Source organism: Pelodiscus sinensis, chromosome 11, assembly GCF_052426305.1.
Source record: "Pelodiscus sinensis isolate ZL-2025 chromosome 11, ASM5242630v1, whole genome shotgun sequence".
Taxonomy (NCBI): domain Eukaryota; kingdom Metazoa; phylum Chordata; order Testudines; family Trionychidae; genus Pelodiscus; species Pelodiscus sinensis.
In genome coordinates, this window is record NC_143062.1 from 47,345,686 (window position 1) to 47,367,153 (window position 21,468).

General features: G+C 44.6%; 1 protein-coding gene across 3 annotated transcripts in view; it reads left to right on the forward strand.

The window, feature by feature from the left end:
• Positions 1 to 21,468, forward strand: part of PRICKLE2 (prickle planar cell polarity protein 2) — a 221,574-nt gene that overhangs the window by 88,615 nt on the left and 111,491 nt on the right. Inside the window, exon 1 of one of the 3 annotated variants that reach the window (XM_006135077.5) lies at positions 8,512 to 8,828. The exons of the other annotated variants lie outside the window; for them this stretch is intronic. The gene's annotated coding sequence lies outside the window, so the exon portion shown is untranslated. Of the gene's footprint in view, positions 1 to 8,511; positions 8,829 to 21,468 lie in introns of those variants that run through there. 3 annotated transcript variants of the gene reach the window in all.

Below are 21,468 nucleotides of genomic sequence, written 5' to 3' on the forward strand. Positions count from 1 at the left end.
GGCTTTCAAGTACCTAAAAGGGTGTCACAAGAAGGAGGGAGAAAAATTGTTCTCCTTGGCTTCAGATGCTAGGACAAGAAGCAATGGGCTTAAACTGCAGCAAGAGAAGTTTAGGTTGGACATTAGGAAAAAGTTCCTTACTGTCAGGGTGGTGAAATACTGGAATAAGTTGACTAGGGAGGTTGAGGAATCTCCATCACCGGAGATATTTAAGAGCAGGTTGGACAGAAACCTGACAGGGATGGTGTAGACAATGCTTGGTCCCGCCATGAGGGCAGGGGACTGGACTTGATGACCTCTTGAGGTCCCTTCCAGTTCTAGTGTTCTAGGATTCTATGATTCTAACCTAAGACATGCCCGAATGATCTCCACTCCCACCTTCGAAAACTCGTTTCTCATTGTCCAGTGTCATGTTCCCTCAGTTCCTTCTGGAATGTGAGTTCTTCCCTCCCAAAGCCTCCCCTCCCCCAACAAAACTCCTTTACCACCTGCACCCTCAGTGAACAACATCCCCCAGCTACCCAAAATCTCCCAGGTCCCCCTTGCTTGTTTGTGATCCTGAGTGTGACTGAACAAGTTATTTGCATGTTGATTAGAGAGTAGTATTCTCCCAGGGTTCATTCAGCCCTGGAAGCAGGAATGCTTTGTGAAGCCACACCGTCTGTGCAAAGTTGCATGATCACTGCTGGACCCCTTATGAATGCATCTTACTACTCCCTCCCCACCACATGGCTGGCCAGCATCACCATCTAGTGCAGGGCTCGCCCCTCCCAAGGTGTTTTTTGGACAATGAGCATGCTCATTGGGATGGAGCAATCCTTCATCACAGTGACTATACTTGCTCCTAGTTCAGGCCATGTGTTATGGAAGGCAGGCTGCTTGTATCCACCAGCACTAGAGGAACCTAGATACCAAAGCCGAGTAGCACGAGCAGTTAGGGCCTTTTTCAGGGAAAATGACTTATAATCTATGACTATATTTTGTGAAGGGATACAGCATTTGCATAGTTTGGTGTAACATAGAAGGATTAAATAAAACATCACATTGTATCAATAATGATATTGTATTCAGTCTGTCATCCCACCACTAGGTGTCTCTCTGTGCTGCAGAGAATTCTGAGCAGGTCCTCCCTGGTAAACAAGAGACAAAACTGGAACTCAAGCTCTACTGGAAATCTGTTAGGGTGTGTCTACACTAGCCCCCTAGTTCGAACTTGGGAGGCTAATGTAGGCATTCGAAGTTACAAATCAAGCCCAAGATTTAAATATCCCGCGCTTGATTTGCATCTTTCCGGATGGTCACCGTTTTTGAAATTTACAAGTCCGGATTAACTGCCCGCATCTACACGCGGCAGGGACCCAGTAGTTCGAAATAAAGCCCTAAATCAAACTACCTGTTAAAAGCTCATTCCAGGAGGAATAACAGGTCGTTCGAGCTAGAGCTTTAATTCGAACTACCGGGTCCCTGCCGTGTGTAGACACGGGCAGTTAGTTCGGACTTGTACATTTCAAAAATGGCGACCGGCTGGGAAGATGCAAATCAAGCGCGGGATACTTCGAATGCCTATATTAGCCTCCCTAGTTCAAACTAGGGGGCTAGTGTAGACATACCCTTAGAGTGTTGTGGTAGGGGCCCAGTCCGGTCCAGCTGTCGCACGCACCAGGCCATGTAGAGCCCCGCGGCTATGGGGGAAAGGGCGATGCGGGCGGGGATGCGGGCGGGCCGGCGCTGCGGGAGCTGGGTGCGCGGCTCCTGATGGCAGCTGTAAGGGATACCGCGTGCCCCTTACAGCTGCCATCAGGTGCCCCCCAGCAGTTGGCACCCTGGGCAGCTGCCCGGCTCGCCCATGCCTCTGTCCGGCCCTGTGTATTGGGTGCACATGTGAAATACCCAGATGACCATTTGCACAGGCAACTGTAGTAATTGCTTGTACCGTGTTTGAATGTTCAGTAGTGAAAATCTGGTCCTCAAATGTGGTGGTTAAAAAATGGCTTTGTGTAAGATAAGTCTTTCTGCCATGTGTTTTTTTTAATGTAATGGTACGTGATGACAGTGAAGCGAGAGTTAGAATGCTCAGGATGAGAACCACCACCAACAGAACCCAATTAGATTTCATTTTCAGCAGGTCCTAATTCAAGAAACAATTCCTGTTACTGTAGGATCCATTGACACATGAAAAATGTAGTTTTCTAATTCTAATTCTACCTGTCTGATTTGCACATCTGTGTATTCATAGCATTGTGCATTCTTCTGTTAACTAGGGATGTTTAGTATAGAGCCACTTAAACGATTAATCGATAAACCTAGGCTTATCGGTTAATCCAGGCAACTACATGCAACCTCCCTCCCCTTTGCTGCCTCTGTATCAGGGGCAGCAATTTGGGGGAGGTGGGAGCTGGTGCCTGTGGGGAGCTGGCTTTTAAGCTGGCTCCCTACATGTGCCGGATCCCGCAGAGCTGCCTGCCTTCCCCTCACTCCACGCTGCCTCTCTATCAGTGGCAGCAGCGCGTTGGGGGCAAGTGGGAAGTCAGCGCACTCTCTGTCCACAGGGAGCATGGGCCCCCTGCAGACAGGGGCTGCTATTGCCCTTCGCTGCTGCCTCTGTATCAGAGGCAGCAGCGCAAGGCGGCAGACGAGAGCCGGTCTCTGCATGGAGCTGATTTTTAAACTGGCTCTGCCTGCCACCCCATGCTGCTGCTTTTTATACAGAGGCAGCAGTGCAGGGTGGCAGGGGGAGTGAGACCAGGAACGCACTGGCTGCCGGCCTCACCCCTGGGGAGTAATTTAGGAACCATGTAACCGCTAAAAATAGTTGTGGCTACGTGATTACTAAAATACAGAATCTCTAACATCCCTAATGTTAACACGTGCCCTGGAGCAATGTTTTGAGAGCTGCTCTGGTAATACAAACCATAAAGGGTGGTAGGTCCCTGGACTGCTTGTGAGGTTGGATTGTTCTAGCATGCCCGTGAAACTGCCACCAGGCAGATTTGAACCTGCGACCTCTGGAGCTTAGTTTAGCCTCTATAGCTTGAGCTATAAAGCCAGCTTAGGCTGCGAGCTCACTCGCTCTTATCTCTCGCTGTAAGTGCAACTCCATGGGACAGTGAGCCACACCCACTAAGTGTGCCTGGGTTACACCTGCACAAAAGAGAAATTGTTTGACTACTGCAGGAGGCAGGCTTCTTTGCACTGATTAGTGCATGGTATTTGAAAGCACCCTCAGAATATGTTACTCACACAACACGCTCAAGCTGGAAATAACGGAACAGTTCATCATGGCAGTGGCTGATCCATTCCTTGAGGCATTTTCCAAACTGTTCAGAGGTCCCTTGGAATGCTCGGCCGGTTGAGCGATTTAACCGGTTGAACACCAAAGCTTTAAAAGCAATACTGCTACGTCTCATGGGTATTACTTATAATGCCACCTAGCCAGTAGTTTGGGGGTCTGAGCTGTAAAGATGAACAGTTATAGCCAAAAGAAGCTTTGAACTGCACTGCTGCATATTATTCAAAGTGCTGGTTGCGATTGTCTATTTTAAGAAGAGGTCATGTCAAGACATGTTTCTTCTATTATTCCAATGCAAATAATGAAACAACTGTGACAGAATGATCAAGATAAAAGGTGTTAGAAAGAGCTCTCTAAGAAAAGAGGCAGTTTTAAAAACAATAGGATGGATCATCAGCAGGTGTAAATTACCTAGCCCTGTTGACCTCTGCCGTTCAGGCCAGCTGATGATTTGGCCATGATGTTCATCAGCGTTATCCAGTTTTCCCAGTTCAAAACTTCGGCGGAACTCTTCAGAACATGGGCTCTTCCAGTTGGTAGTCCTGAAGCTGCTCCCACAGTGTCAGTCGCAATCCTGTGATTGCAATATAGACAATGTCCTAACTCCTCCTCCGATCCCACTATAATGTGAGAGGAGAAGTTGGCATTCCCCAGTGCTGGGTTTAATGTCGTAGTTTGGGTATTAGCTATGTACATGGTTTAGAAACTTGTGTCTGTCTGTCTTGAGTCTGTCCAAGAACTCCTCTTAAACGGTAAGAGCTAGGGGGCACCACATTTGGGATGCAGCTCCCTCTTATTCTAACTTAAATCAAGGCTGGGATTTGGTTCTGCCAGGAAAACCAGAAGTTCCAGGAGTGGAACTGTTTTCCATAGCATGGAAAGGGAGGCGCTGTTCAGAGGGACACGATCCTCACAGTGGCTACTGGAGGCAGTGAACCAGCAGAGGAGAGCTATATTGCAGTGACCACTGGGGACAGCCATACCACCAAGGGCTGGGGCTTGCCATCTCGCCTGCCTCCAGACTGGGTAAGTGGGGAGAAAGTCCCTGCCCCAAGAGGCACCAGCGGGGAGGGAGAAAGTGAGTGGGGTGTGTGGTCCCTGCTGCCGTAGGCCGCCCTTGGGGAGAAGACAGCAGCCACACCCACCTTCTGCCCTGAGCCTCTCTTCTCCCAACACCCCCACCCACACACACATCTCCAGCCCCCTGTCCTGAGCCCCTTCTCTAACCCCGACTCGGACTCTTGCACCTCCCATGTCCTCAGCCTCCTGCCCTAAGCCCTCCACCTCCCCAAGGCCGTGTCCTGACTCCTGCATCCCCTCCCCCCACACCTCCGGCCTCGTGCCAGCAATGCTGGATAAGTCTTCTAGTATTAAACAATTCTGCATGTCTGCGGTGACTTTGACCTACAGGCCAAGATACATGGTGTATTAAAATAAGTATTGCTAGCAGAAAACTAAGCTAAACCTTACCAGACAACATATTAAAAAAAAAGGAAACTTACCAGAGCCCAAAATGGCTTCAAAGGAGCTGAGATCTTAAACATTTTTTACGAGTCTTTTATGACTGTCTCAGCCACCTTTTATCTTGCTCCGTTTCCCCATCGTGACTAATGACGCCTGCTTGGAGGGGGCAGGCATGAGCGTTTGCAGGAGTTGCTGCTGTTACAAGCAGCTACGGTTTTTCCTCACTTCAGCAGACATGACATTTCTTTCCTCGCCTTCCCTCCCCCTATTCCTGCTGCTCCTAAGGCCGGAGCCGGATTTTCCAAACCTAGTCACCTACTTGATCTGTGTGCGTAATTTCCATCTGCTTTAATGGAAATGGCCCAGATGCACCGAGAGGAGATTGCGTCTCTTGTTTCTCTGTGCTCCCACCTCTCAAAACGACTGCCCCTACCGTTTTACAGTCGCCATCTTGCCCAGGATGGGGAGCAACTTGTCTGCCTGGGGGCACTCTGATGAGGAGCAACAAAGTGTAGGGCACACTGCAGGCTTGCTGGCTCTCGCCTTTCGCACAAAAGCCAACAGCCAGCACACAGCTGATAAGTGTTGGCAGGAATTTGCTCCCCTAATTATTCTTCCTTGCATGCATATGCAATTTTAATATAGTTCCACTTATCAGCCCTGTTGTTATCAGAGGTGCATGGACTGACCTGCTAATCGTAACCAAAAATGAATGGAAATTATAAGTAGGCAAGACTGTGGTCTCCGGAGCACTCAGCAAGCAGCTTCAAAGGGGAACTGAAAAGGGAAGCAGCATGTGTTGCCCATGCAGCTGTAGATAAAGCGGGCCCAATGTCAGTTACCGAGGGGCGTGGCCGGGAGGCAAGAAATAAAATGGAAGGAGCGTAAATAGGAGGTGAAGCACTGGCCTTGGGGAGACGCGGCGCCCTCTTCAGCCCCCGACAGCTCAGCAAATTGCAGAAACAAGACTCTTGCATTTCAAAAAGAAGAAAGTGCATACTTTGCGAGTGTGTGGTGGCTCTAGAAAGAGAGAGGCTTCAGCAAGGCCAGGCAAATCAATTCCACTTTTACCATCTCCCTATATCGTAGGGAATAGATCCTCACGTGAATTGTGACTAGGGATATTAAAGTGCTTTTATTTGTGTAAATGTGTAACCGCTGAATTTTTCAGTAGTTGCATGCTCCTGTTCTCCCCTCCCTCCTCCTCTTCCTACTGCTGCCTCTGATAAAGAGGTGGCTCCACAGAGGCAGGGTTTCACAGGGAGCCACCTTAAAATCTGGCTGCCCACATGCACCAGCTCCAGCCTCTCTCCTCCCCCTGCTGCTGCTTCTGATACAGAGGCAGCAACTCGAGGTTGGGGGTGGGGAAGCTGCATGTAACCTAGAGGATTAACCAATGAGCCCAGATTCATCACTTAACTGTGTGCTCGGGTACATGGTTACATCCCGAATTGTGACATCACAGTTGCAGCAGCGTGGCATCAAAGAATCCATTCAGAGTTACACCAGCTATGTATCTGGCCTGGCCACTGTGGGTTATTGCCAAATAGCTCCATGAGTTTATTTAGATACTTCACAAAACATTTTTCATTCATCTTTTCAGAAGTTTTCTTTAAAACGCCACAGATCCATTTTGGCTGTCGAGATAAAATATCTTATCAGTACAGAGGGGCAACAGAGTCCATAAACATGCTTTCATGTTGGTGAGGCTAAAAGAAAGAACCGATGAGCTTGTCTTGAATATCAAAAAATTGGTTGGCGTGTATTTGAGTTGCCTGTACATACATCTCAAGAGAGAGGCTTTTGAACATGATGTTTCTTAGCCATAGTTTGGTAAGTCACACTTAAATAGTACTGCGATAAACACATTCAAAGTGAATCTATGGAAGGCTGCTTGGAGAACTGGCCAGAAGATACATAGCTCTATAAAATAGAAATAAATTGTTTATACGTGCAAAATGAAACTGGTTCAATGAACACATTTTCTTTTGTACAAGTACATGCAAAATAAAATATAATTTAATCCATTCCATATGTATAGCAAAGGATCTTTAAAAGGATGTTTATTGGTTTTCAGGCTAATACAATATTGGTGGGAGAAAACTGTATAGACAATAAGAAAAAGATTTATAGAGCGGGAAAAGAGGATGGGTAGGAAAATATTCATGATCTGATCAATTCTGGCTTTTGCGCCCTGCTGCTTCCTGGAGAGAAATCACATCCCACTGCCTTCAGGATAATAAATTGATAGTGTTCATGTGTTTGAGCATCTATACACAAAAAAGAACTTAATTCTGAGCTGAAGTTGCTCCTCACAGTAACAGAGACATTATAGAAGGAAACCCTAAGGCTACGTCTATACTGTAGCCTTCTTGTGGAAAAGCATATGCAAATGAAGCGCAGCATGGAATATCGCCGAGCTTTATTTGCATAAGTAATGAGCAGCCGTTTTTGTGCAAAAGGCTTTTGCGCAAAAACGAGCCACGTAGACAGCTCCTTTTTGTGCAAAACCCCCCCTCTTGCACAAGAGCCGTTCTTCCTCATTAAGGTGGTTTCAACCTTTTTTTTATTTGGGGATCCCTAAAAGATTTCACAAGCAGGAATTTCCCTTTGGAAATTCAGCCTGTGCTCTGCAGACCCCTACAATAGAAGTCTTAGACATGTAGCTGATTGAACAGAATTCAGCTATAAATATATCTATATTTTTAACGGAGATTGCCTATCTCCTAGAACTGGAAGGGACTGTGAAAGGTCATCGAGTCCAGTCCCCTGCCTTCACAGCAGGACCAAGTACCATCCCTGACAAATTTTTGCCCCAAATCCCTAAATGGCCTCCATAAGGATTGAACTCACAACCCTGGGTTTAGCAGGCCAATGCTCAAACCACTGAGCATTGGATGCAGCATGAGAAGGGCATTAAACTGTGAGCTTCTTTGGTAATGACAGCACTTACAGGTTTTGACCTAGAGATGGGGGTATTCACATACTTCTGATTGAGCTGAAAAACAGAATGCCCTTTCTGGGATCTGAAACGTTATTTTCATAGTCACCTTTTGTGGATACCTTAGACACAGTCTGTGGAGCCCCCAAGGGTCCGTGAATCACAGGTTGAAATCCACTGTCATAACTATAACATAACCACAGATTTATTCCAAATGTATCTAAATTTTTGGCCTAAATTCTACAGTTACATTATGTCATCAGACGCTCTCCAGGTTTGCACAACCATAAAAAATCAACATTTAGCATGGGATCATAAAAGGCCTATATTTTCTTCCATGCCCATTTATTGTTTGGAAATGAACAGAAAATGTCTAGGTCATTGTGCAGCGTGTAGGAAGTGACACATGTTGTAGCTGTGCAGTTTGTAATTTTATGAATAGCGCTCCCTCCCCTCACCCCCGCCCCCGTTTAGTGTAACATAAAAAATTAGTACCATGATCAAGCATGTAGATCTGTATGCAAAGAACTGAGCCTCTTACAGCTAGGTTCTGTCGAAAAGAACACACGTGAATGGGTTATTTGCCAGGTGAATCGTTAACTGAAATTCGTTATTATTTTAGAACTACATGCTGGTTATAAACCTTTTTCTACTGACGTACAGCTACGAGCTGTGCTGAGCAAAGTACCTTTTCTTTCACTTTGTTAAAGCTGTAAGAGATGCTGGCTTTTGAGGTCAGAATTTGGTTAGAGGGACAGGGTTGGGTTATGCCTCCTCTCTTTCACCAATAAGCGAAAACTTCGGTGAGCGTCACTGCAAACAGCCTGAGTGCTTTAACTCCCCAACTGACCTAACTGATTTGCAGCTACAAACAGCCCTCTCAAACAGTAAAACCACTCCAAATGGCAGTGTTTTAGTCAGGCTGTGTAAGAATGCTTCTCCACCTCTCGCTGAGTACCCCAGAGGGCCTCAGTCAGCATTTTGCTCTTCGCTACAGCCACCACACTTTTCTCATTAGGAAGACATTGAAGAGACGTCTCTCTTTTTACCTCTCCATCTTTCTCTCTTTCCTTTCTCCTTCCCATTGACGCAGTGGGTTTTTCAACACGTGAAATAAATGCCTGTTTAGTCGGGGTAAGTAATCGTGTTCTCTTTGTAACACAGAAAAACATGAGCCGTTTAATCTGAGACTAATATTTGCATTTGGGAAGTTGATTTCAGTTGTAATTTTCTGTCTCGGGGTTGCTTTTGCAATTGGGCAGGAAAACTTGAGCTAACCAACTCAAATGCTATAGAGAACTTTGGTCTCTCTTAATTACTGCTGCTAAATTACAGAGCAGAGAGTTGATTTACTAATATAGGATGTTAATATCTATACTTCAAGTGGGATTTGAGAGGGGAGTGCGTGTGTGGTTTTTTTTTTAACTTAGGAAAGTTTAAACATTTTAACTTTACGTAACTGTGACTTTGCATTGCTTCTCTTTCCGACTTCTCAACCACTTGTAGTTTTTAGAGCATTAAGAATTTACACTGTAAAACATTATGGGAGTCTAAAGCTTATCTTTAGCTTGTAGTTTCAAAATGTAGTGTATGTCCTCTCAGCTGCTGTGGGGATTTGTGTGGAATGACAAAATGCAAATCTTGGACCTTTTGACAGCTGTGTTTAATAGAAGCTAAGATGTTATTTTTAACTCTTGGGTGTTGGGTTTTTTTTTTATTAAAAACATTAGCACACATTCTAAAGGGAATGTAGACTTTCTCTGATGCAAACTAAAACAGATTTTTTTTTCTTTCAAGTAAAACAAAGGGGTTTTAAGTATCTAGTAAAACATGCTCAATGTTAGGGCTTTAGAATACTTTTGCAATTAAGCAAGTAACAAGTCACATTTCACAGGTTCACTGGTTAGTCATAAATGACACATGGTGGGATGACAAGAAAAGATTCTTCTCGCAAATTCAAATTAGCTCGTAAACTGCAGAATTCTGGTCTGTATTAAGTTACTTTAGCTATTTGCTGCTATAGACGTATGTAACATCCTCTTCTATTTGCATTTGTTTAGCAGGGCAAATCATTTGTATGGTTTGAGATTCCAGCTTTCTTCAAGCAGATGTGTTTATCTGTGCAAGTAATTGGAGAGGCAGACATAGTGGTCTGTGTATACAGACAGAGCACATACCCACTAGGGAGGGAGTAGATTAAGACAATTCTTAAAATAATCAGTTGCAAAAGCTTGAGAACATAGCGCTAAGCAACTGAAGGTGTGAAGTGAGTGAGAGCAGAGAAAAACTGTATGTTTCGCATTCTGTTCATAATATTGCACACTGCCCAGTAGTAGGGATAAAAAAAAAATAAAACTGATTCAGTATGATGTTTCTGTAGAGTCAGTGTATGTCCCGTATCCACAGATCTGCGCATAATCCCAACCAGAGGAACAGTTGGTTGATGAGTAAAATCAACGTAAAAAGCAAAAGTTAAGGTCCAGTTTATTTGACTTTATTTCTGTTGAGAGAAAGGGGACGTATATGTGTGTGTGTGTGTGTGTGTGTGTGTGTGTGTGTGTGTGTGTGTGTGTGTGTGTGTGTGTGTATATATATATTTGCACAAACAAACAGCTGCTCCATTCTGGAGCAGAAAACTGTTCTTGTTCTTAAGGCAAATTCCTCTGAAAGTGTGAATCATTTACTCTGGATTTTTGTGGTGGAGGCTTGGGATGATTAAATGTTCTGTCTGCAGGAAATTACCAGGGGATTTGAGTATTTTCCTGAATCAGCCTCAGATGGTACACAGCTTTTGGTGTAATACAAGAAAGCACTGTTACGGGGCAATCTTTCTGTGCCTTGCTGCCTATCGACAGAGCAGGCCTCCCTGCATTTTTCAAAGCCCAGGTTTTGCAAGGGTATTTTTTTGTTACGTTCCCATTTGCAGCAACATGCTGATTTCTCTAATGATCTTGATTAAGTTATCACTTAGGTCCTTAATTAGCTGCTTGATCTTCTTACGCCTTCAGTGAGGTTATTTTATTTGCTCTTCTGGTGTTTAGAGTCTGTATGGATTATTCCCAGTCTCCTTTGCAAAGCTGTCTCTCTTCTTTGGTAACACTAGCGCTTCAATGAAAGGCCGCGAGCAGGATGAAGCCAACACATAGCAGTTCTGTTTGACTGTTTATGGCATTTGCATTGCACGGTTGGGGGAGTGGGAAATAAGGACATCATTGTTGTAGCTGCCTGGGCTAGCCGTCGGTGCATCATTCAGGAACAGAAAAAGTGAAGATGTCCAGGGGAACAGGACACTGTCCATGCACGATTGTGTCGCAGCACTGAGCTGCTTCCAGTGAAGCTAAGCAAAACCTTCCTCTTTTGTCAATGATCATTCAGAACTCCAGGGGATTGGATCCCCGGCGGAGGGAAAGCATGGCTTTTAGAATGCTTGTCTCCAGGGCAGATGCCTGTTGGCTTAGAATAGGTCTGTAAGACAGTGATGCGGATTTGAAATAGACCAAAGGGACAGCTGATGGAAGGCTACCTTCATATGCACCCAGCCATTTCAAGTTCCGGGTGGGGGGAAAAAAAAACCCAACAACCCAGCCACCTAGCCTTTTTTCATGCCATTGAAAACCAGTCTGGTCATTGGTATCTGTAGGTGGCAGTTGCTCCCAAACAGGGCGAGAATCGAACAGAATTACAAAGTGTGTTTGGCCGTGTGGAATAATCATAGACCATCACTGGAGTGGATGTAACCCAACCAGGGGCAATAGTTTAAAATGATGTGTAAAACGCGCAGGCAAGTTGTGTTATTTGGGCACAGAGGGGTGCGTGCAGAGATTTGTGTAGTACAGCTTGAGGAAGGGATTGTGACCTTGGCCCAGCAAGGGTCCACCTAGGCTAGGGAGTGGATCGCATGACTGGGCCCTCCATCTCAGTGGGCTACAAGATTGTCACAACTAAGCAAACGTCTACACTGCAAGCTTATTTCGGAAAAAGCTATTCTGGAAGATATCTTCTGGAATAGCTTATTTAGAAATAGTGGGTACGTCTAAACTACATGCCTCTGTCGGCAGAGGCATGTAGATTTGTTTGTTCAGCAAAGGCAAATGAAGCCGCGATTTAAATGATCGCGGCTTCATTTACATTTACATGGCTGCCGCGCTGAGCCGACAAACGGCTGATCAGCTGTTTGTCGGCTCGCGCGCTAGTCTGGACGTTCCCCCGTCGACATCAAAGCCCTTTGTCGGCAGCCCCGGTAAACCTCATCCCACGAGGAATAACGGGGCTGCCGACAAAGGGCTTTGATGTCGACAGGGGGAACGTCCAGACTAGCGCGCGAGCCGACAAACAGCTGATCAGCCGTTTGTCGGCTCAGCGCGGCAGCCATGTAAATGTAAATGAAGCCGCGATCATTTAAATCGCGGCTTCATTTGCCTTTGCCTATGTGTCTAATCTATATGCCTCTGCTGACAGAGGCATGTAGTCTAGACACAGCCAGTGTGTCCACAGTACAGGGAAGCCTCAAGATTAGTCTGAGCCAGGGTCCCCTAATGTGAACGTGATATCTTGATGTACAGCCCCAGGAGGCACTGGGGAGGAATAACTTTAGAATGGCCTCGGTGAGAAGCTATTTCAAAATAGCAGCAGTGAAGCGTCCACACAAACTCTCTTCCGAAAGAGCTTTTTCGGAAGAGTTGTTATTCCTCGTGGAATTAGGTTTACCAGCGTTGGAAAAAGCCCTCCGTTATTCCGATTTTCTTTCGATATAATGCAGTTGCGGTGTAGATGCTAGTATTGTTTTTCTGGAATAATAGCCATTAGTCCAGAAAAACCGTGCCGTGTACATGCACCCCAAGACAGTCTCCTGGATAGGGCGGTTTTGCTAATTGCGCTTGGGCACCTTGACTTTGCAGGGGTGACAATGGTACCGTAGCAGCACTTTGATTGGATGCAGGGGGAACGCACGGCTCTCACAGTTAATGTCCTGTGCAGTTGTCACACACCTCACTTCATGCACCCTTGCTTTATGCGTGTGGCACTGTGGTAATACCGGTAGGAAAAAACTATGCAGATGGAAACCAGCAGGATCTGGCAACCCTGTGCGTGGCCAACGGTAAACAAAATGCCTCACGGGCCACACGCAGAGCCCTGATAGGCCTCGGGTTGCCCATCGCTGCCTTGACCTTCCTAAATTCCGCAGCAAGCAAGGAGGAATGTGCAGCTTTCTTGTCGGGCAATCTGTAGCGTGAGAGGCTGGAGTGTTCACTGGGTCTCACCCAAGAGTTGTGGGGGAGATAGGAAGGCTTTTTGCACCCATTTCCACACTGTCCCCTTGCAAATGTCAGCGACAAGACAACCTGAAATGTAGCTACAGGTCTTCGCATGGTGTATCTGGTAAGGAGTTGGAGGCTGGGGTAGAAGGGGTGCTGCACTCCGCTTGTGCTAACGACTGTATTTGGTTGCTGTTGGCAAGGGGGACAGTGCGTGGGTGGAATGAAGTGGTGTGTTACTATTGCACCCTGCCAGTATCGTGGGAGTACCAGGGCGCTCTCAGAGCTCCTGGGCCAATTCATTTACAGTTTCTTTGGAAATTCCACAGTGTTTAATCTTGAAATGCCCTTTGAGGTCCTCCCGTCTGTGAAAGCGCACCCCGCCGAGTCACAGAGAACGTATGTTCCAGATCATAAACCACCTTCCTCTTCTAATTAAGAGCACAGCACCGTGTGCCTTTCCACTGCACTGCTCGCAGGCGCACACCTAGTGGCTTTTGTAGGAAATGGCATGTTATTGTCAAATTAGCACATTAACACAATGCGGGGAGGAAACTCTTCATAACGTCCTGTGGAAAACCCATGGAAGAGGTACAGCATCTGTAGTAATGAGTTAGTGTTACTTAATGCAGGGTCAGTTTTGTTTGCGTTCATCCATTGGGGAAGGAGCTGGGACAGTATCCTCTGATGACAAATGTCAGTTATCAATATAGAAACAGCTCCTTATTAAAAAATATCATTGGAGCTGGGAACATGCCTGTGACTAAGCACCAGCCACTATTGGAGCCCCATTGTAGTGGGCGCTGTCCAAACACAGGCCTCAAAGAGCTTACAGTCTAAAGAAACAAAGAACGGAATATTATCCCCATTTTACAGATGGAGAATTGAGGCACATAGGGAGACAGTGGCAGAGAAAAGAACTGAACACAGAGCTTCTGGATCCCAGCCCAGACCTTTAACAAGATCATTCTTCCTTACCTTGTCATCAAGCAAATCATTGTATTTCGTAGAGGTGTCTGGGAAAATTCTTACAGCATAACCTCATCTACCCCTTTCAAGGCTGTAAGGATTTTCTGTTTCAAAAGGATGAGGTTTTGGCTACCGAAGGCTTCACTGAAATATGAGGCCTTTTAACAGAAGTGGAAAAGACCTGTTAGATCAGCTGTTCTCAACCAGGGTATGTAAACGTCCTCCGGGGGCACTCAACTCATCTTGCTATTTGCCTTGTTTTACCGCAGTCTACATAAAAAGCACTAGCCAAGACAGTGTGGGTTGAATCTCATACTGACAGTGACTTGTTTGTAGTGCTCCATATACTATACGCTGAAATGGAAGTCCAATATTTTTACTTCCATTAATTTATAATGGTACGGTGAAAATTAGGGAGTAAGCAATTATTTCAGTAACAGCATGTTGTGACACTTGCTTACAAAATCAGATCTAAAAATACACAAGTAGTTTTAAGTGAGGTGAAATTCGGGGGTATGCAAGACAAATCAGACTCTGGAAAGAGGTGTAGTAGTCTGAAAATGTCGAGATCCCACTGCATTAGATCACTTGGCTCATCCTATAGGGCCTACCATTGACTTATTCTATACAGGATATCATATCACTCAGTACTTTGATATCCTGTTTTACCCATGCCTGGTAATGGGTCTTTCATTATTAGTCTTGGAAAATGTTCAACTGCCTGATATCCTGGTTCCCAAACAGAGGGCCCTGGATCTCCATTGGTCCACCATGCATTCCCTGGTTATCTGTAGCGAGCAGCTGTTGATGTGGTGTTAGCTCGCTTCACATTAAAAGAGATTAGGGAAGTAGAGCATGTATTCTTAACTTGACGTGACCATGTCGGTGACTGTGGCTGCCCTCAAGGGATGTTAATTTCATCACCTGTAGTCAGAGAGGTGTTCATGAGGTTCTGCAAAGGATGGTCCATTCTGTGAAAAGGTTTGGGAGTCCCGGTAGGTATCTTCAGCTCAGTATGTGCTTAGACATTCTTCCGTGCTTGGTGCACTGAACTCTGCTAGAGCTCTCATTTAGGAGGCATGTTCTCTTAGCCCAAGCTGTAGAGGCTCATGTTCTCAACTCTGGAGGTCCCTGATGATGTACAAGATGACTGCTCACAATCCTAACGTTAAACCTACATTTTTCTGCTCTTAATTTCATCCTGTTACTCCTAAATGCAGAGCCCCTTCATTCTGCCTCTCCATCCCGAGTTATTTATGCAGGACTTGCTGAAATGTACCTTCTAGAACGAGGCTGATTCCACATTTCAAATGAAAGCCCAAAGAGACGTAAATTGGGCCTGCCCCAACTAAAACAAAACTGAAGGGTTGCTTTGTGACCTTCAGATACATTTTAACATCTGTGCCAAAAAAAAGTGATATACTCTGGATGGATTATCAAGAGGGGTAACATATGCAGGATTTACTCCTCTGTGTGATTTATTTTTAGCGATGACTAAATTTTAAATAGACCACTTTCTCCTCTTCCTTCAGGAACTTTACAACTGAAACATGGCAGGTCAGATTTTCTGGTGCAGGACTCCAATTTCACCCTGGTGTAACGCTGCCAAAATCAGTGGGATTAGTCAATTTCACTCTGGGGTAATGCAGTGGGAAATCAGGCGGCTACACTGCAGCCAGAGTGCTCCAGCTGGAGAAATCACACATGGCTGTCATAGAACTCCCTTGCGTCTAATCTGGCACACTGTACAAGCTGGTTTCACCAGTTATAGAATTCCATCTTTTAATGCTGCCAGCTCTCATGATTCTATCACTAGACTTATGTGAGAATCTCAGCTTTCATTTTTTTAACTAAACTTCCTGCCCTAATGGTTGTCGAGAAACATTTGGAAACATTAACTCTACAGGCTCAGTATCGAGAAGGCAAATAAAAAGAACCCACTATTGTTATTGAAAAATCTCATGATTTTAGGACAATCTCATAGTTTTGAGAGCCTGAGGCATAATTTTGGCATGCTTGGGGTGGACAAAACTGCATCTAAAGAATATTTTGTCTATCTTTTGCACCCATCTCTTATTATTTTGCCCGAGATTTGTTTGTACATGTCGTTTCAGTGGGAGAGTATTAAGTTGGACAAAATTACAGTGAACACTATTAAAAATCAACATTTACCCACCGCATACAGCAGCGTTGGAAATTACCTGCAATTTTTCTGATGCTAGCACAGATGTCACTGTGGAGATGCTGAAGGAATGTTGACTGCTTATTAGAAATACTGTACTATGGGTGTAAGATACCACTGCTATGGGCCAGGTGGGATCCTGCCATAGTGGGCCGGTTTCAGTCGCGGCCATCTGGATGTGGGGAGAGCAGCAGTGGTTGTTGAATGTTCTTATCATTTATATTTCAGAGGCAGATGATCAGATATGAACTAGAGGCCCTTGGCCTGGGTTCGGCCATCCTTTAGGCCCACGCAGACTCACTGCAGTTCATGGAATGGCACAGGTGTAAATGAAGCCCAAATTGAAGAAGGAAAGGACGCATCTGTGGTTTTGACTCTGGGCTGGACCTTAGGAGGTCAGTTCCTAATGTAAGAATGGCCATGCGGGGTCAAACCAAAGGTCCATCTAGCCCAGTGTCCTGTCCTCCAACAGTGGCTAATGCCAGGTGCCAGGGAATGAACTGAACAGGGAATCATCAAGCGATCCCACCTGTGTCACCCGTTCCCAGCTCCTGACAAATAAAGGCTATGGGACAGCATTCCTGCCCATCCTGGCTAATAGCCACTGATGGACCTGTCCTCTGTGAATGTATCTAATCCTTTTTTGAACCCTGTTGCAGTCTTAGCTCTGCCACTATATAACCCGGGGCAAATCACTTGACTTTCTGCATTTCAATGGCCCACTTTTGAAACAGGATTAATAATGCTGCCTTTCACATAGCCGCAGTCTGTCTCTTTGGCTGTGTCTAGACTGCAGGGTTTTTTTGAAAAAAAGTAGCCTTTTTTCGAAAATACTTCACCTGCGTCTAGACTACAGCTGCGTTCTTTCGAAATTAAATCGAAAGAACGCGGCTTTCCTTTTGAAGGTGGTACTCCTCATTTCACGAGGAATAACGCCTTTTTTTGAAAGTGCTCTTTCGAAAAAAGGAGCTATGTAATGCAAACTGTGCTTTTTTGAAAGAGAGCATCCAGACTGCCCGGGTGCTCTCTTTTTCGAAAAAGCGGCTTGCTTTTTCGAAAGTACTGGTTGCAGTCTAGATGCTCTTTTTCAAAAGAGGCCTTTTCAAAAGTATCTTTCAAAAAAGCCTCTTTCGAAAGAGGCTTGCAGTCTAGACATAGCCTTTAAATCAGAAGCTCTCTGGGACAGGAGCTCTTGCTCTGAGTACCAGAGCTAGTACAATGCGGCTGGGCTGTTGGTTGAGGGCTACTAGAATATCAACACATGAATAATTATGATAATTTGGCCCCAACACTTATCCAGAAGCTCCTGTTGCTGACTTGTCTCTTCAGCGTTTCTGCATAAACTCCTGGATGGAGGGTTGTAATGAGGTAATTGTTGTTTGAATTTTGTCACTTGACCTGGCACGTTGAGTTTGGATTTTCTTCTTGGGCTTGGGAATGTGGACTGATGGTTCCAATATTCCATTCCATGGCTGTGTTTCCGGCCCAGACTGTGTTGCAAAGGGGTAAAAGTGAAAGAAGAAGGTAGACTTTGGTAATGGTGTTGCCACTTAATCAAATCAGGACTCCAAAGGGAAATATCCATTCAATGCTTATTGGATTGTATTCATTAACATTTTCACTGTGCTGGCAAAGGACAGCAAAGCTCTCTTGAGAATTCAAACCTAGGTCATATAGTGCAGTCTCTGAAAAGAGTTTTAGTCCAGAAAGCTATGCATGCTTTTATTGTTATACTATTAGGCTGCGCAAGAGGGCTTATCCCTGAGTGGGAGCGCCAGAGTATTTGCGCAAGAACCACTGATTTTGTACATTACAAAGTCAGTGTTCTTGCGCAAATACTTGCGGCCAGTGTAGACAGACGGCAAGATTTTGTGCAAAATCATGCCAGTCTAGACGCAGCTTTATAGTCCATGAACCTGAGTTGTACTTTGGATTAACAAGAATGGCATTATGTCGGAAGTTTAAATTACTGTCATGGGAATGATGATAGTCCCGCAACACTTTTTAGTCAAAAATATGTAGCACAGGGGTATGCATCCCCCGCCTTGCCTGAATCTGGCCCCTGAGCCTCTGGAAACCCCCCCCCCCCAACACTGGGGAGTCCACACTGGGGCTCAAGCCCTTCCATTGTCCTACCATGGGGCTGGAGCACACAAAATCTACTAGCCTTTGCCCCCTCCCCCCCAGGCACTGGTGTGTAAGGGGAATGTGTCTTTTTTGAGTGTCTTTCTCCTCATTCAGGGGCAATGTCAGTGAGAATGCTTCTTCCTTGTGTGCAACCCCTGACTGATTTTTCTGTGGGTCAGTGGCCCCCAACCCAAAAAATGTTCCCTGCCCCTGATATATAGGATCTTGAGCTTTCGTGGGTAAAACCCACTTCATCAGATGAATGATGTTATAGGAATGTTTAGAATAAATATTTTGGATCTGATGATTTGACTGGTGCCAGCTTGGCTTCAGATTTTTCAGGTACTGTTGATAATACTTTAACATCACACTTCTTGATTCATAGACACAACGGGCAGTTAAGCTACTTGGCCCACATTTGCAAAAGTGACTAGTGATTTTGGAAAGTCAGAGAGGGGTTGCCGTGTTAGTCTGTATCTGCAAACACAATGAGGAGTTCTGTGGCACCTTAGAGACTTACAGATTTATTAGGGCATCAGCTTTCGCAGGTAAAACCCACTTCATCAGATGGATTGGAGTGGAAGTGACAGAAACAGAGTTGTATATAAGGAAGAAGTTGCTTGTGTTGATGAAGCTAATCAAGTCAGGGTGGAAGTGGGTCATTCACAGCATTTGGTGGGGAGATGTGAATATCCATAGAAAGGAAATTGCCTTTGTAATGCATCAGCCAGTTGAGCGCTTTATTCAATCCTAAAGTGTAGTGTTTAATTGGCAAATTAATTCTAGTTTTGCTGTCTCCCTTTGTAATCGGGCTTTGAAATTCTTTTTTAGAAGAATGGCTATTTTCAAATCCATTACTGAATATGCAGGGTGGTGAAAGTGTTCCCCTACAGGATAATGTGTGTTACCATTCCTGATATCAGAAACAGAAGTTTCAGACAGCTCAACATGGAGATATTTTAAAGGGGCTGGATTTGTTAGAGTTTGGGTCCTCTGTGCTTCTGAAAACCATCTTCTTGATTCAAGTTCAAAGACAACAATCCATTGGAGGTGCAAATGTATGGACAATATTATTTTGGAGCACTAAATGATGCCCTTAAAATTAGAAGTGGTGGTAGTGTGGTATAAACGCTTTTATTGATTTTGGTAATCATTATGAAATCACAAGTTGTAAAATATTAAATTGCTGTGTGTGAAATTGCATTTTACCCATGGAATAGCAAGCTAGCTAGTGTGTGACATGTATTTGACTATTTGTGACAGTATAATTGATTATAGATCAAGTGGAATGTGTCAATATATATCCCTCAATAATAAGTGAAAGTTTTTGAAGCAGTAGCAAACTAATGCAAAGATCAAACATTTCTAAGGAGAAGGAAAAAAGACAGAAATTTATTATTGACTCATCTTGACAGTTGCTTTGTAGCATTCGGGAGAATTTTGGGAACAAAATTCAAGTATGCTATTTAATTTGACAGTTGCAGAAAGTGAGGTTCTTATAATAAATAATGGAAAAGATATAGGAAAAATGCCTGCTTATTGTAGCAAGAGAAGTGAAAGACTGATGGGGCTAATTTTGTCCTTCCTACATGTCCCCCATTCATTTCAGCTGGAGTTTTAACAGAACTGCAGAGTACAACCCAAGTAGCAGACATGACCATACCTGTAATTTCCAAATGTCTCGTTTATTTTTTTCCTGCAGAGCATGAGAAATGAACCTCCTAGCTCCCAGTAACATTAATGAAAATTGCCTGGCTTATTCTGCTCTCGCACAGCTGAGCATTTCCCACTATGCGTCAGCTTCTGTTGTGTCATGTTTTGTCATTTCATGTAAACTGATGCAGTGTAACCTAATGCTCAGACGTGTTTGATTAACCTGCCTTCTACCTCTCTGCTGAATAACTGATTCCTAACATTTGTGGCTCGTTGGCTGTACACTTGCTGAATTTGTGAGGTCATGGGTGTTGCTGGTTTGAAAGGGTCCGGATTTCTTTGAGGTGATTTCTCAGAATTGGTCCAACATTGATTAGCGCTTCCCTCCCCCTCTCGATTTCCGAAACATGCAGTTTGTCATTCAAATAAATATTTATTTTATCGCGCTGGAACATTTGAGGAATTTTTGGTCTGGCTTTTTAAAGTCAAAGATTTCTTTTCCCCCCAGCTTTTCACATTTTGTTTGTTGACCTTGTCATCCCATGATTTCACCACCGGTGTGCACTCACTAATGAAACTCTGCCAATGGCATTCCATTTGGGACCAAATATTTCAAGACTCTTAACCTTATTTTATTAATAATAATTATAGTATAGTATCACTGAGAGACTCTCGAATCGCTGCGCATACACACAGAGACGTTCCCTGCCTCAAGGAGCTAACAGTGTCAATAAGCCAAACAGAGAGGTAATGGAAAGTAAGGGGGCTTATCGCTATTTTATGGGTGGCCCAAAGAGCTAGGTGTTTTGCCCAAGGAGACCCACAACAGAGCCTGGAACTGACTTCTGCTCTCATGAGTTCCAGTCCAGGGTCTTTAACTGTAGGACCACCCTGATTTGCATCCGTTATACTCTCTGAAAGTAAATTGTCATGATCTATTGCCATTCCCAACCTCTGGGATGAGCCTGCTTTCTGAAAGACCGGCACAGAATTATATTCGTAGATTCCAAAGCAACAGAGGAACAAATGCCAGAGAACTGCCCCAAAATCATTCCTACAGAAGATCCTTTAGAAGAAAAAATCCATCTTGATTTTAGAATGTTCAGTGTTGGCAAATCCATAAAGTCCCTTGGAAAACTGTTCTACTGGTTAATGACTCCCCCAGCCTAATTCCCCATTCACTCCAGATTGCTCTACCATAGTTATGGGGGTAGCTATGAGTTGAATATTGACCAAATGTTTCTGCAGAGTAGATGGGGAAGCCCTTTTCAACAACCAGTCCTACCCAACAACATTTGCCTTGCTAACAGCCATGATTCACCTTCATTTCTTTTTACCGTCTTGCTGAAGCATAGGTCGGCAGACCTCCCCAACAACACATTGTTGCCGCAGTGAGAGTAAGCACAGGAAGGACATTTCAACATCATATGTGCAATCTGGTGTGTTGCTATTCACGTCCGTGACCTTGCGATGGATGGAATTAATTTCTAATCCTAGAGGCCCCCACCATTTTCCATTGTCTTTATCTAAACTTCCCAAAATTATTAACTGTTATTATAAAGGAATTCCACATTTTTGTTCATGTCAA